General features: G+C 51.8%; 1 pseudogene; it reads right to left on the bottom strand.

Annotated features, from left to right (window-relative positions):
• Positions 1–280: 280 nt before the first annotated feature.
• Positions 281–15,135, bottom strand: part of LOC129332062 (probable cation-transporting ATPase 13A5) — a 53,319-nt pseudogene continuing 38,464 nt past the window's right edge.

Here is a 15,135-nt window from a genome sequence, read left to right as displayed (position 1 = left end):
CAGCCTCCCCCCTCCCCCATGGGAAAACGGAATGAGGAATCCGGGAGGGGGCTGAGCAGAGAGCCCATCCAGAGCCTCACGGAGGGCGGGGGCGGGGAAGGATGAGAGCTGCAGTGCTGTAGCTTCGTTTCCTCTCTCTTCTTTGTAGGAAACATGTTGGGAGAGAGGCCGCTCTGGATCCTTCCAGCCCCTCTGCACATGCTCAAATAGACCTCATCTCCATAACCTTTTGAGAAGGATCAAAGCCAGCACTCTGGACTTCTTGGTACTTTATTGACATCCACGGCTGGCCTTTCCCCCAGTCTGGCTGCTGTTGTGGAATAAATGCCTTCTCCGGCTGCCCCCCCGCAAATAAATAAAAGCTATTTTTTCCTGAATTTTTGTCCTGAAGTTTTTTCTGCCAGGCTCTGCAGACTCATGGGAGATGTTTAGATTTTGCTGCCCCCCCCCTGTACATTCATGCAACGGGAGCCCTAAAGGTATAGTTTTGACTCCACAAATGGTCTTTTTTCCAGCTACAAAACTACTGAAGAACAATTGGGTAGTCCTTGCTTCTGTACATCTGCCGGACCTTCCTCAATTTAGTTGAAAACAGAGCTGGAGAAAAGCAAGCACGTACACAAACGGGGAATAAACCCTTCAATAAAAAGCAGAACAGTCAGGTGTGCGCCAAAGACGGTGCAGCCGTACCCAGCCCCCTCCTCAGGGGCCAGGGGTCTTCTTTGCACAGACACTTCCCTTCCTGCCCTGCAGAGGCATAGAAGTCAGCAAGTCCTGCTTCACCAGCCTGCTGGCTACTTTTCATCAGTGTCTTCGTAGGCGGGGTTGATGTAAGCCTCCCCCTTGCTGGGCTCGGCAAACTCTCTTCCGTTCACTGGAGGCCAGGAGACATCTTGCGCCAGCTTCCTCTGCCAGGCTCGATACTGACTGGAGGAGCGGAAGCGAAACACGGCCTTGATCAGCATCCAGAGGCGGCGGTTCTGCAAGACGGCGTCCTGGGAGGGAGAGAGAGCTTCAGGAGCGTGCCGGGTCCTGGACTGGGACGCACCTCTCCAGGGCTCCTGGCCTGGCCCTGCTGTCAGGCAAAGACACTAACACAGGCCAAGACCTCTGGTGGCACTCTTTCCTCATCAAGGGCCCTCCACCCCTTGGTCCTTCTCCCTCTCAGGCACAGTCTGGCTGGTGCCTCCTGGCCACGGTCTGCAGTTCGGGGTTTTGAAATTCTCTTGAGCTTCCACAAGAAAAGCGGACTTAAGCTTGTATATGAATCTCATGAATGCTTATGGCCTGTTGTAATCCCTCCCTATATATTATAAAAACCCTATATATATATATATATATATTTTAAGCAGACTTAAGTTTCTAGCCCCCTCACAGTAAAGAAAACTGCCATGCCTTCTTGCCAACCACAAAGCTCCATACCCTGTACATGACCAGGGAGGTTGATCAAGGAGAGCAACGCAGAAGCAGCCAAGGAAGGGAGTGGCTTGAGTTTCTTCGCCTGCATTCTGTTGTGATAGGTGGCTCAGCATGCCTGCAGGGCACTGCAAGTCTCTCTGTGTGTATTGTGTTACTTTTCTGATGAGCGAGGGGCTTCTCTTTATCTAAGGTGAGAAGGCCTCCTGACTCCTCCTCTCTTCCTGCCTCCATTAAGAGAGTTTCTCTCTCTTGCTTCGTGGTCTCCAAAGGGAGGGGTCACATCTGCACCTCTCTCGCCTGCAATGGGGAATTTCCCTCTTACACCCAAGCAGCCATGATGCTGAACTAGTTGGCCACGGTACAGGGAAAGGATTCTTTCTTTCTTCACCACGAAAAGGCTGTGAATGGGATCTACCTCGATGAACGGTAAATTTCACCTTGCCTACAATTAATTGCCGGAAGATTAATTACTGCATGCTGGAAAAAATGCTTCTAACTGCGTAACTATGCTAGCAAATGAAACAAACTGTCCCAGCACATTCCAGGTGCCCAGTTCTGGATTCTTAGGTCCAACATGTGGCAGCTGTGGAGGCCAGGGGAGGGGCAAGACAGATGCAAGAGGCTGCAAATCCCTGTCAGGAGGTCTCACTCTTATTCCCATTTTACACCCAGGAAGCTGGAGGAGGGTCTGCAAGTAGCAGCGAGCCCGTAAAGCAACAAATGCCCATGTTTATTAGTGCTCATCAGCACATGGTTTTCATCGTCTCTTTGAGGGGGACCCAAAGGCCAGTGCCAACCATCTGTGTGCGGGGGGTGGGGCGGGGGGAGAATGAGCCCCGTGCCCTGCTTGTGTGTGTCTTTGGAGTCTCGCTCTGGCAGTGCAAGGGGGACTCTTTCTCTATGTCCTCCCCCCAGTGTCTCAGCAACAGTGGCCTTGCTCAGAAGAAAAGTGCAGAGATCATTTCCAGGGTACAAGAATGGTGTGGGGGGGGGGAGGTGTGTGCTCACCTCTACGACGAAGGAGACAGTAAACAAAGCCAAGAGCATTATCAGGATATAAACCCTCCAGATCATTGGAGTGCAGAGAAGCTGGGAAGGAAGAAACAGTCTTCGATATTTGTTGTTTGAGTGTCTTTTGTTTTCATCCCGTCCCTCCATCAAGTCAGTCAGGGCAGAGTACATGGCTCTCCCCACCACCCACATACTTTTATCCCCACAACAACCACCTTGTGAGGTAGATCAAGCTGAAAGGGAGCGACCAGCACAAAGTCACTCAGCGACTCTTTAAGGGAGAGTGGAGAACTGAATCCCGTCTCCCAGCACCTAGTCCAACGCTATCCACTACACCACACTGCCAGCCCCTGTCTGGACAGCCCTCCTTTGCAGCCAGACCCCTGAGATAATCCCGCATCGGTCCAAGGCTGCCTCACATTTAATTTGGGGCTGGTTGCCACAGTCATGCAGTGGAGAGATCTTCTCGGTTGTGGGCCACATCTGGGCCTGCACCCACATCAGGTCCCTCCAAAGCGGGCAGAGGCCTGGATGTGGCCCACTCTCCCATGACACTCAGCTGGGCGTCTGGCAGGGTGGTTTTCTTTATTTATTTACAAGGTTTTTTTACCCTGCCTTTCTGCCTTCATAGGGCCACCAAGGCAATAATAAATTAGAACAACAAAATATCATCTTAAAGACCATTAAAATCCGCAAACAAATACATCATTAAAACAAGTTGAAAACAGAGCTTAAAATGAATGCAAAGGATAAAAGCAACAATTAAAACATGGGGAGGGAGGAGGGAGCATTAAAGAAATGCCAAGTGAAACAAAAAAGTCTTCTCCGCTGGCAGAAGACAGCAATGGAAGAGGACAGGTGAATCTCCCTGGGGAGAGAGTTTTGGTGCCCTCACTGAGAAGGCCCTCTCCAGGTGGCCAAATGTCTAATCTCAAATGGGGGAGGGGCACTTGAAGCAGGGCTTCCAAAGATGCAGGGGTCAGGTAGGCTCTTAAGGGACTAGGGGGTCCTTCAGATAGGCTGGCTTGGAAAGAAACTGGAAGCCAGTGTAGATGAGCTAGGACTGAAGTGATATGGTCCCTACGACCCATTCCAGTCAGCATCCAGCTGCAGCATTCTGCACCAATTGAAGTTTCTGAACACTTCAAGGGCAGTCCCATGTAGACCACATCGAGGGCATTTACCACAATGGCCAGATCTTTGCTTCCCAAGAAAGACCATACATGGCTAACCAGTGAAAGCTGGTAAGAGGCACCCCTGGGCACAGCTGCCCCATTTGTCCAACTGTAGGCCTGGTGCTGCTCCCAACAAATGTGGTTAACAGCCTGAGAAGTGGAGAAAAAGCTCCACTGGAGCATCTTTGCAATGGATCTTCTGCACTTACCTGCCATCCCTTATATACCACCTCACTGTCATCAAAGAGCAGGAAAAGGCAGACTCCGAGCTGCAGGGCCGCCATAATGCAGAAGAGATCTGAGGAACAAAAAGGCAAACAGCATCGCGTGAATCCCAAGGGAGGTGCCTCTGTGATCTAGCAGAATGAGAGTCAGTATGAGTTGGAGCTCATATTGGCCAACAGGAGAGTGACGGGTGCCTCCAGGCAGCCCACAAGCATCACGGTCAGTACTGCCTGCTCAGACCGGCTGCAGCTCTCCAGGGCCTCAGGAGGAAGTCTTTCGCCTCACGCACTACCCGATCCTTTCAACTAGAGATGCCAGGCTGGGATTGAACGTGGGACCTTCTGCATGCCAAGACGACACTCTCCTACTGAGCCACAGCCCTGCAATGCATAATGCAGGGAGAATAGTTGGCCCTGGGGGCTGGCAAGGGAGAGCCAGTGCAGCAATAGCCAAGTGGTGCCGCAGACACCAGGCGTGTGGTTTCTTGAGGGGAATCTCTGTGTGTGTTTCTGGTCAAGTCAACTCACGGCCCTCTGAGGAATTAGTTTCATCTGGAACAGCCACAGAGCCTCAGTAGCCCCTCTTGCCCACAGCACGGGACCAGACTCCCTCTCTGTGGGTGATGCAGCTGCTACTTGCAGGCGCCATAGCACTGGCGTGATCTGCCTTTTGTGTGGTTGGCTTCTCAAAAAGAAGAGGAAGTCCCTGGTTCAAATCCCAGCAAGTCTCAAGCGACCCCTGTCCTTCAGCCTCAGTCCCTGTCTGTGATGCTGGGAAAGTAATACTGGCTTATCTTATAGGGCTGGAATAACACATGTAAATCTTTTAGAGCATCGCAAGAAGAACGCCCCATTGGCACTCTGTGATGGTATCTTTTCCCAGCCCTGGCAGGTGTGAACACAGCTGGCTGGCTCCTCGCACCAAGGGGTGTGTGGCTCAGGGGGGCCCTGTGCCAGAATGGAAGAAAGAGCAATGCTCACAGTTGGTGTAGATGGGTCTCCGGAAAGGCTTCCCCTTGGAAAAGACGAAAGTCAGGATGAGGCAGTTGAAAGTTGCCAAGTGGTAGAGAGTGGTGCCCTCATAGCTCAGGACACGGTGGTGCTGGACTGTGGCGTTGGCTGTCCCGTTTCCGAGGCCTTGGAACAGGGGCTCATTGGCTGAAGGACACCCTCTGCAAGAGAACCCAGAAGAACAGTTTCCTCTGCTTCTGGCCTGCTCGTCTCCATTTCTGCCTTCCTCTCCTGCGCTAGTACTCCAGGGGAGTCAGCAGCATCCTGGCCCAGAATGCCCCTAAGAGGAACTGTCCAGTTACTACCCCCAGCTAAAAACCCCCCTTGCCCTCCGGTCCCCCTCTGCTGGTGATGTGGTTACCTGTGGCTGCGCACCACCGAGTACCAGGGCTGCTGCCTCACGAGCAGAAAGGCACAGACCTGCAGGATGAGGGTGAAGCAAACGTTGAGGACCACGGAAAGCAGCAGCGGCGGAGAGAGGAGCTGCCCGGGCGGGCGGTAGGGGGCCAGCTTGGGATAGGCCTGGGTCAAGCTCACTGTGGAAAGAAAGGAAAAGGACAGTCCAAGGAGCTGGGGGTGCTCAGGCAGAGCTCTCCTCCCTCCTCCCACCGAGGGTTGCCAGGTACCTTCCCGGTGGGAGCAGGGGGAGACCTGGCTCCTACCTCCTTTCTTCCCTTCTTTTTTCTTTACTCGCGCACGCAGAGTGCGTGCGGCCCCATGGCCGTGCAGTATCACTTTTGGTGATGTCACCACGCAGGCACAGGGCACGCCCACTTCACAGCATTCCCATTTGGGTCTCAAACAGGTCCAATTTGGCCCATTTGGGGTCCAAATTGGCCCACAGTGAAGCACCGGAGTACTCCTGTCGGTGACATCATCGTGCTGCCCCGAGGGCGCCCGGAAGGCCCGTTCCCAGGCGGGGGCCAGAGGATGAAAGCAGGAGATCCCCTGCCCGCACTGGGGAAATGAGATCCCTCTTTCCACTCTACAATCTTCTAGCACAGGCCCTACAAAGCATTCTCAAGCGGCAGCCAAGCAGACAGAGGTTCAGCTTTCACTGAACTGATGAGCAGAGGGGAACCCGCTCGCTTGGTGGGGCAGGCCTCCTCAACCTGGGTACTGGATTCTGTCCGCAAAGACAACAGCTGGGGGACCCCCCCCCCTCTCCCCTACACAAGTTGAACATGGGACTTTTGAACCATGCTGCTTGTTCAGCATAGTGGGAGGAGGGAATAATCAGCCACCGGAAATCCAACAATCAGTTTTAGCCACTCCTAGCTTGCCTGACAAGGAGTTGGACTAGATGACCCTGGAGATCCCTTCCAACCCTATGAGTCTATGATTCTAGCCAAATGGACACCTGGCAGGCTAACAGAGTGGGACTCTGGGGCTCAATGATTCGAATTCCAGACATGTTAACTGCTCTCAAAAGCAGGCCTCCAGGAGTGAGGGGTGGATTAGGATCATAGCGATACGGAAGGGGGAGGTTTCTCTCACACACACATGCTCTCTCTCCCACTGAAAATGCTCCCCATCCCTATTTTAAACCTTTTCGTTCCCTATCTGGGCTTCAAGCGCCGTGTGGGGAGGCTTTCTTGACTGGGGAAGTGGGCCAGGGCAGAGTCGACCTCTCCATTCCACAATGACACAGCTCGGATTCATCTCTGCTCCTCCTTTTAATGATCAATTATCTGGACTAGCAATCCAGTCCCAGAATGGGTCGTCTGGACTCATCTAACTCACTCTAGGCCCCTGGGATTGGGCCCAAGAGGCTGTTCAGTGGGTCAGAGGGCAAGTTGGCCTGCTTACTTGTTAGGCAGGCGACGAGGGTAATCCAGAGGTCTTGGAGGAGGTACTGGTAATTCCCCAGGAGCTGGAGTTGCTACAAGGAGAAAAACAGTTCAGCCAAGTCTTTCCTGTGCAGGTCCATGCAAAGAAATTCAAAAAAGCCCAAGGTCCCAAGATAACTACAACTGTGGAAAAGGCAGCTAGGAAACTGCAGCCAGAGAGACCCCCTCCCCCAAACACACACACTGCCCCTCTGCTTTGGCAATTCCCAAAGATTTAAAGAGAAAGAAAGATTTAACAATGTTGAAACAAAGTGTAAGCAAATTCCATGACTGATATATTAAACAACATAGGATCATACTTATAACAATAGTAGTGAAAACTTTGGTCCTTCTCTGTTTATCAGTTCTGGGGGTGAGGGTTTCAAGAAATGGCTGGGCAGGAACGCTTTGAATGGGTAAAATCATGTCCTGAGACTTGATTGTTGGTTCCCTTAAAGTTCTCTGGCTTTCTTGCCACTGGTCTTTGTGGCACTTGAACCCCACCCACCCCTCCTCCAAATCCGTTTGCCAGAGACAAGAGAGCAACCCCACAAGAAGCTATGCCCTTTCTCATCCCACCTTCCAGTTGCCTGGAAAACACTGTGTTCCTCCAGCCAAGGACTACATTTATCTGGAAGCAACTTTCTGGAGAAGACAAGGTACTTACCCACAAAAGGAGAGATGTTGCCACGAATTGAATGAAGACAAAGAGGACCACATATTTGAACACTGCAAAGGAGGCCACAAGGGAGGCACGGCCTTCTCTGTGGGGGTTGGAGGAGAAATGGACAGCCTGTTAGAGGCCTGCAGGAGCTGCTCTGACCACACACAAGATGGGGCTCTGAGAGCAAACAAGCCAGCTCTGGGAATATCTGTGGCCCTTCTGAGGCCTTCCTCGCTCTCTGGAGAAGGTCAAGGGGCTCCTTCCATGGCATATGCCCTGTGTCCCAGCTCTGGCCATTCTGCGACAGACAAAGCGGCCCCTGGCCTGGGATGCCAACAGCCAAGAACAATGGGACCAGGAGGAGTAAGCCTGCCACGCCAACTCTCTCCCTGTCCACGGCATGCTTGCCACACCTGTCCTCCAAGAAGCTGTGTTCTGCCCTCCTCCATTTTATCCTCATACAACCACCCTGCGAGGTGGCTCTCCTTGCTTTTCATAAACGATGCAAAGCCAAACTATTCAAAAAGGCTTTTAACTCAGATAGGAGTGCTGTATTGTAGGGAGGGGGTCTCAGATGCTTCGCTAATGAGTTAGGGACCATATGTACTCCTATGTACCACCAGTGCTCCACGTTGTCTAATGTTAGTCCTAGAATTGATTACGTTCTGCTTCGGTATTTTTTCTACTCTGTATTGGAGTCTTGCTAATACTATGTCTTTTAAACGTGTATCTATTTACCCTAGTACTGATTGTACTAATCTCATACTGTGTAATCTGCCTTGAGTCTCAGTGATAAAGGCGGACTATAAATGACATAAATAAATAAAATAAATAAAGGGCTGAACCTTTCCCACATATCTGGCATGGCAATCCCAATGTGAGTGAGTCCCCCACAAACCTGATTTCTAGATAAAAGCTCCCTTCTCAGACCTTCTGGCCCCTGGCCCCTTTGAGCACTTGGCCCTCCGAATTGAAGCCAGTCCCAGGCCCTGCTGGCTCCACCATCTCCCTTCAAAAGCCACACCATCACCGCCACCACAAACTCGGTAGAAGGAGGGATCACATACCTTATCAGTTCCGGCACGCACTGGATGTTGGCAGTCTGGGAAGTGAAGGGCGAAGCCACCGAGGCCTCCTGCTCAGAAAGGGAAATCCCGGCATGGGCCATTTTCAGAGCCTGGAAGAAGAGGAAGCGGAGAAGGAAAGACCCGGAGGCAGCCAGCCCTCTTGTGTCTCCAGGTAGGATGCGGGTGCCTTGGTTGAGCTTGATGTGTGGGCTGGAAGCCCTGGATCTCAGGCCAGGGCCAGGCTGCCTCCCCAGAGAACCACTTGTGGAGTGGAAGTCAGAAAAGGAGTCTAGGGTTGGGAGGGGGGCATGAAATTTGGGATGTATTCCATTTTGCTAGGATACGAGAAGACCTGCTTTTTGGAATCCCTTCCTCACTCTCTGATTGTACTTGAAGGTACGCCTGGGAACATGTTGTTTTTAATAAATGCTTTCTAATTTTTAATGCTGATAGCGGCTCCTCTATACCACATAGACTTCCACCACTCAAACACGCTATTTGAAATGGGCACGAGGAGAAGGGTGTGATCTGTTGGGAAAGTGCTGATTCCCAGTTGTGCACAAGTGCAGGAAGCAACCCCTGGTCACCAAATCCTGGGCAGAGGGAGAGTTGGGCACAAGGCAGGGGCTGAGAAGGGCAAGTCAGTGCTGGAGAGCTGGGAGCCTTGGCCCTCTCCGTGGGTGATTCCTACCAAGATGGCTGGGGGGTATCGGAAGAGGGAGAGAACGGCCTCCCTGAGGGTCAGGAAAGCCAGGTGGGTGGCATATGCCAGGTGAAGACTTGGGTGCCCGTTGGTGCCCAGGCACCTCAGTGAATAAGACAGAGCAGGGCCTGTGGGTCACTGGGGCTGCTCAGTCACAAAGAGCAGGACATTTTTCCAGGCCAGATGGCAAACTTGGTCGTAAAACTTCTGAATTCCTAAATAAATAACTATACACTTCTACAGTCTGTGCATAGCTCAGAATCCAGGTTTCCCAGTTGCAGAATTAGGGCCTCAACCAGAAACCTCAAATTTTGTAGATGGCATCATATCTGATCTGGGATTCACCATGTCTAAGCTGCAATTGAGCCATTGCACTGCACAAATATGCAAAAAGGTTAACATTATTTTGTGCAAAACAAGGGCTGACCTCTGAACCTCCAACATTAAGTTTAGAGGCGGCCACCTCAGGAAGCTCATCTTGGTGGGAACAAGTACATTTTCAAATCCTGAGTAATTAATCCACGATACCCTCTGAAAAAGAAATATACCCTCCGCCTCCTTCCAACACAAACATCCTTTTCAGCTGCACACTCAGACCTGCATCTGTGGTTTAGCTTTTGACAAACACACTATGGTAAATAAACAGATGTGCTAACAGATGACTTAATCTTACTACATAAAAGGTGAGCTGTGTTCCCGACGATTCATTTTTTTATTCTGGCGCAAACGCAGTCATGTGTAAGTGTCTGTGGCCTCAGAAGGGCCTGTAGGTCGGCTCCCTCCTCAGCCCCGATTGGGCTTGGGTGGTGTGGGGCATACCTGGCTGGCTTGCACCCCGCCCTCGAAGCCTGGATCTGGGGGGGCGGGGGGAGCACAGATGCCCTGCACTCCCCCCTCCAAGCCTGGATCTGGGCCGGGGGGAAGAGCGGGGGGAGCACGGGTGCACTGTGCTTTCTCCTAAAGCATCTATCTGGGCCGGGGAGGCATAGGGAGCACGGCTGCCCTGCACTTCCTCTCCCAAGCGTCTATCTGGGAGGGGGCACAGCTGCCTAGTGCTTCCTCACCAAATCCTCTATTTGGGGAAGGGGGAAACGGGCCACGGGGGGAGCACGGCTGTCTTGCACTTCCCCCTCCAAGCCTCTATCTGGGCCGGGGGTGTGCGGGGGGAGTGTGGCTGCCCTGTGCTTCCCCCCCCCCCCAAAGCCTCGATCTGGGACAGGGGACATGGGGGGCAGCGCAGCTGGCCTGCGCTCCCCCCAAACTGGCCAAACTGGGCCAGCGCGGGGCGCAGGAACATTGCTCGGGTGTGTGATAGGTCCTGGAGTGCTCCTGCATGCTGCACTGTTATGATTTCCTCCTGTTTGAGGCCGAATCGGGCCAGTGCCGGGTGCAGGAACACTGCTGGACTGGCATGACGGGCCCTGGAGTGCTCCTGCGCTCCGCACCAGCCGAATTTCCACCCATCTGAGGCCGAAATTGGTCTACTGCAGGGTGTAGGAACACTGTTGGGGCAGTGCATGCCCTCACAAGGTCCCGCTAGAGATTGTATTGTTCAACACAACGGGCTTTGTTGCTAGTAGACAATACATTACATACATAAACTAACTTTAAAAAAAATGATGCCCCCAAATCTTTTCTCCCCACTCCAATTTTTCAAAACAATTTCATTCTCTTTGCTCATCATGGAGGGGCAACAATATTTATAAGCCAAAGAGGGCCATTGGAGGGCAACCTACCCCACAGTCGTTGGCTCCGTCTCCACACATCCCCACATAGTAACTGGAAGAGAGGAAAGAACACAAATTTTCACCCAAACACAAAATTCACCCAAATCGGAGAAGTGTGCACACGCACACTCACACACCCCTATTTTGCCACCCCAGCACACACCAACAGCCCTGCAGGGCCTGCCAGCGATGCCAGGAGAGGGGGCATCTCCACCTCTTGGGTGCTCATGGTGAGGAGTGACTGGTTTCCCTGGGATCCCTGGAATGCCAGCAGCTGCCAATGGTAGCTAAGGGCCTGCTGGCACCCTGGTCGAGCCCTTCACGTGACTGAGCCTTGGAGCTGGGAGGGGCAGTGGGGTGTTATACAGTGAATATCTCGCCTTCCTGAAGGCAGAAGAGAGGCTTCTTCAATTCCCTCAAGGAAATCTTAATGTCCAGGGCTGGGCTAGCCCTCCTTTGGAGGTATGCTGGTTTTGCCTGGAGTGACCCAGGAGCCATAAGGAACCAGGCAACACCACCTGCTCACCTCTGGAGCCTGTGCTGTCAAGAAGGCTGCCAGCCAGAGACCAAGGGCAGCCCAAAGTCCACCCCGTGGCATCCCTTCCCCCCCTGGCCCAAGAAGACTGGAAGCTGCAGAATCAGCCGCCTCTCTCTCTCCTGCCAAACTCCACCACTATGTACTGCCTGTTGCTCTAGACAGGATCCTTCTATGTTGTCTACTGTCAGTCCCTAGAATTGCTCATGTTCTGTTTCAGCATTTCTTTAACTCTGTATTGGATTCTTTCTAACGCTATGTCTTTGTAAACTTGTGTTTATTTACCCTATGGCCTTGTTTATTGAAATGTCCTTGATATTGACTGTGCTAATCTCACACTGTGTTATCACCTTGGGTCACAGAATTTCTCTATACAAGACACCTCAGAGCGTGTTTGCCAAGTGTAGGGAGACACAATGTTAGCTGGGACGCGTAGTTTAAAAGACAGCTGAGATCACTCCTCAGAGGGTTCGTTAATTTCATTTTTGCCTCCAGAAGGCTCTGTCAATTCCATCTCTCCAGTCTAGAACTGTGAGGAACCGCAACCAGAGGGCAGCAAGGAATGGAAATGGGCTGGAGCTGCCTTCCAGAGCTGGTCTTGGACCTGGAAAGGTTCTAATGGGCTGAAGTTTCCCTTCTGGCATTTCACAGCCCCTTCACACAGCTCCAGTGTACAGTACAGCCTTTGCCCTGCTGCCGGCTCTGCCTTTTCAAACTGCCCTTCCAGGCTCACATTCCATCTCCTGGCACATGATCTTTACATGTCAGAAGTCTCATGCAGAGGGACTCTCAGTGAGAAAGGCAGGCTATAAACGGCATAAACAAACAAATTTTGGCAGGGGGCTCCAGCAGACACGCTTTGAGGCAAACTGGGAATGAAAAGAAAAGCAGGCGAGTGTGGACTGGGAGGGGGACAAAGGAGAGGGCTTCACCTGAAGCCAAAAGTTGAGCTCAACCAGGCCAACAAGGTCACTCAAGCTAGTAGCCCACAAAAAGGCCAACAACTTCCATGAACCTAGGTTACTCATCTGTGGCCTCAAAGAAGAACAATATTTTAAAACACTTGGGTATAACATCTTGGAGGTGTTTTTTACTTGCCAGGTGGAGCTCCAAATAGGAACAGCTTTCCTTACCTGAGTGGCTTGTCCATGGAACAGGAGAACTAATGGTAAAGAGGAGAGCTCCTCTGAGCAAGTGCAGAGGGCCAGTCCTTCAACACTGAACAGCCCATAAAACCGACCCACAGAAATGGGCAGAAAACACGGCAGTGATCACCCTGCCAGTGCAGGGAGACTTTCTCATCACCCCTAGGCCAGCCTCCCCAGCCCAAGTGGACTGAGAGACAGAGGAGGAGTACCAAGTGACACACAGGGACCCAGGGCTTCACTCTCCCTCTCCCACACACACAGTCCCCATTACAGCAAGGAACCTACTCTAGCTTCTGGAACTCTTCCACCAGGCTGGACTTCTGCCCTGGAGACATCCTGGCAAACACGGTCCCATTCAGAAGGACCTGTTGAAAGGTAAATGTGCCGCTCACAACCCCAAAGTACACTGAGTGGCAAGAGAACCCCGCCTGCCTTCTTCCCAAAGGGATGGTGAAGAGGGAAGGGGGAGCCTGGGGCTGACTCTCCAGCAGCCGGTTGCCCCCCACAGCTTACCTTTGGCACCAAACCGCTGAAGTGTTTCATGAGGACCTGGTAGGACTTCCCATTCAAGGCAAAATGGAACTCCCTGGGAACAGCCGTGTCCTCAATGGAAATGCCCAGATCCTGGAAATCAGGGGAGGATTACTCCAAGGTGCAATCCCTGCCCTGCACACCGGTGCAAGGGGCTCAGGGCACCAGGAGCTCAGCAGGACAAGGCTCCCTCAAAGCTCTTGGGGGGCAAGGAAGCATGGCCCTTGGATCCCCTTCCACAGCGTGGAGGCCCCCCAGTTCTTTGCATCCCAGGGAGTTGCGTGGGGCGGTCAACACCCTCCTGGATTGGCTAACTTACTTTCCTTTCGCCAGAGTGCTGATGTGTGTCCTCCATCAGCTGCCAGCTAATGGATGCTGGGATGGATCCCTCCGGCTCACTTGCTTCCACAAGGATCACTCTGCTGCTAGTGGAAATCATCCCAGAGTTCTTAGCAACAGTGATGGCTGTTTGCAGATTGTCACCTGGAAAGATGCAGCAGGGTGGGTTTCAACTACGTTTTCAGTGACCCATTGGTATGTATCTCAGAACTAAAAAAGTCCAAGTCTTTCCAGCCTTGCTGGCCAATATCAGCCATATCGAGAGAGAGAGAGAGAGAGAGAGAGAGAGATCTAAACTCTCCTGTAAACTTGAAGGCTCATTTCTGGCATGTTCTTAGCCCTCAGAGTGATGAGGAAAATCCTAATGCCATAGTCAGCCAATAGAGGTCATAGTGCCTAGTCAGAGGCTGCTGAAAGGGGCGTGAGACGGATCCTGGCTGGGCCAGAGGAAATAAAGTCATTCAGAAGAATGGGCTGGAGCAAAGTAAGAATGGGCTACTCAGCACTGCACGAGGGAGAGATGCAGGGGGGTATGTGAGGGATAAGCACCAAGACGGACTCACAAAAACAGAAGGCTGGACTCTGGAGGAAAAAGCAATTTGAGCCCCTGCAGCTGCTGGGCCTGGCCACAACACAAGGGGAGCCGCTGAGGGTTGTGGGGGGGGAGCTGCCTCAAGGACAACCGCGATCATTCCACACCATGAGGCGTGGTGCAATTTGGGAAAGCATCAGAGAGAAAATTCCCTATGATATTTTTCTTTCTTTTAGAACCACTGATACACTTTATAAGAAAAAGCTTTATTCATTCAAAATGCGCAGTATGAAAAATTGTATGAAAGACAATCTTCCGTTGGATAATGGCAATTCCTATGTATACTGTATTTGTTGGTTTTCTTAATTTAAAACGCTTTAATACCTTCTTTCTACTGAACCGAGGGCCCCCGCAGCTAAGAACAATTAAAACCAACTTTAAATACGCACACAAAATAATAGTTGAACAAAGCCCATAAACGCATATATGGACAGATGCCCTCCACCCTAGAAATCACACTGATAGTCCAATAACTGGAACTGTCTATGAACTGGAGCCCATCTGCAAGTTCCTAGACAGCAAAAAGGAAAGGGGCGAGGGGGGAGACATCAAGGCCCAAGCAGAGAACACTTCAGGGCTTCCAGGTGCAAATGGCTCTGGCCCAGGCGAGTCAAGGATTTGCCATCTAACACCTCTGCTAGAACGGCACACCTAAAGGGGCAGCGGCCGGGAAAGCTCAAAAGTTAAATTGTATGTTCTTCCCCCTGAGGCAGGAAAAGAAGGAGATCACAAATTCTCAGGATGGGAGGAATAATCTCTTTTATGTGCTTAGCTTTTGACTCTTTCATTGTGTCCTGGCACAAAGCACGAAGACTAAACCCCTACTTTGGGGCTCCCTCTCGACTACACGTGAAGGGACAATAGGAGACGCTCCACCTCTGAAAACTAAGGCCATGAAGGACTTTTAAATGCTGCAATTTCAAGGATCACCAGCCTTGACTAGCAACATATTTATTTATTTAACAGTCTGCCTTTCTCTCTGAGATCCAAGGCAGATTACACAGTGCAAGTGAAAATACAATATAATCAACAGCTAGGGCATTCATTGGCCCTCAGCTGCATAGCCCAGGTGAGTCTGATCTCACCAGATCTCAGAAGCTAAGCCGGGTCAGCCTTGGTTAGTAATTGGATGGGAGACCTCGAACAAAGACCAGGGTTGC

The sequence above is a fragment of the Eublepharis macularius genome, chromosome 6 (genome assembly GCF_028583425.1).
Source record: "Eublepharis macularius isolate TG4126 chromosome 6, MPM_Emac_v1.0, whole genome shotgun sequence".
Lineage (NCBI taxonomy): Eukaryota > Metazoa > Chordata > Lepidosauria > Squamata > Eublepharidae > Eublepharis > Eublepharis macularius.
Note: the sequence above shows the minus strand (reverse complement) of the source record. Positions and strands in the feature narration are given on the sequence as shown.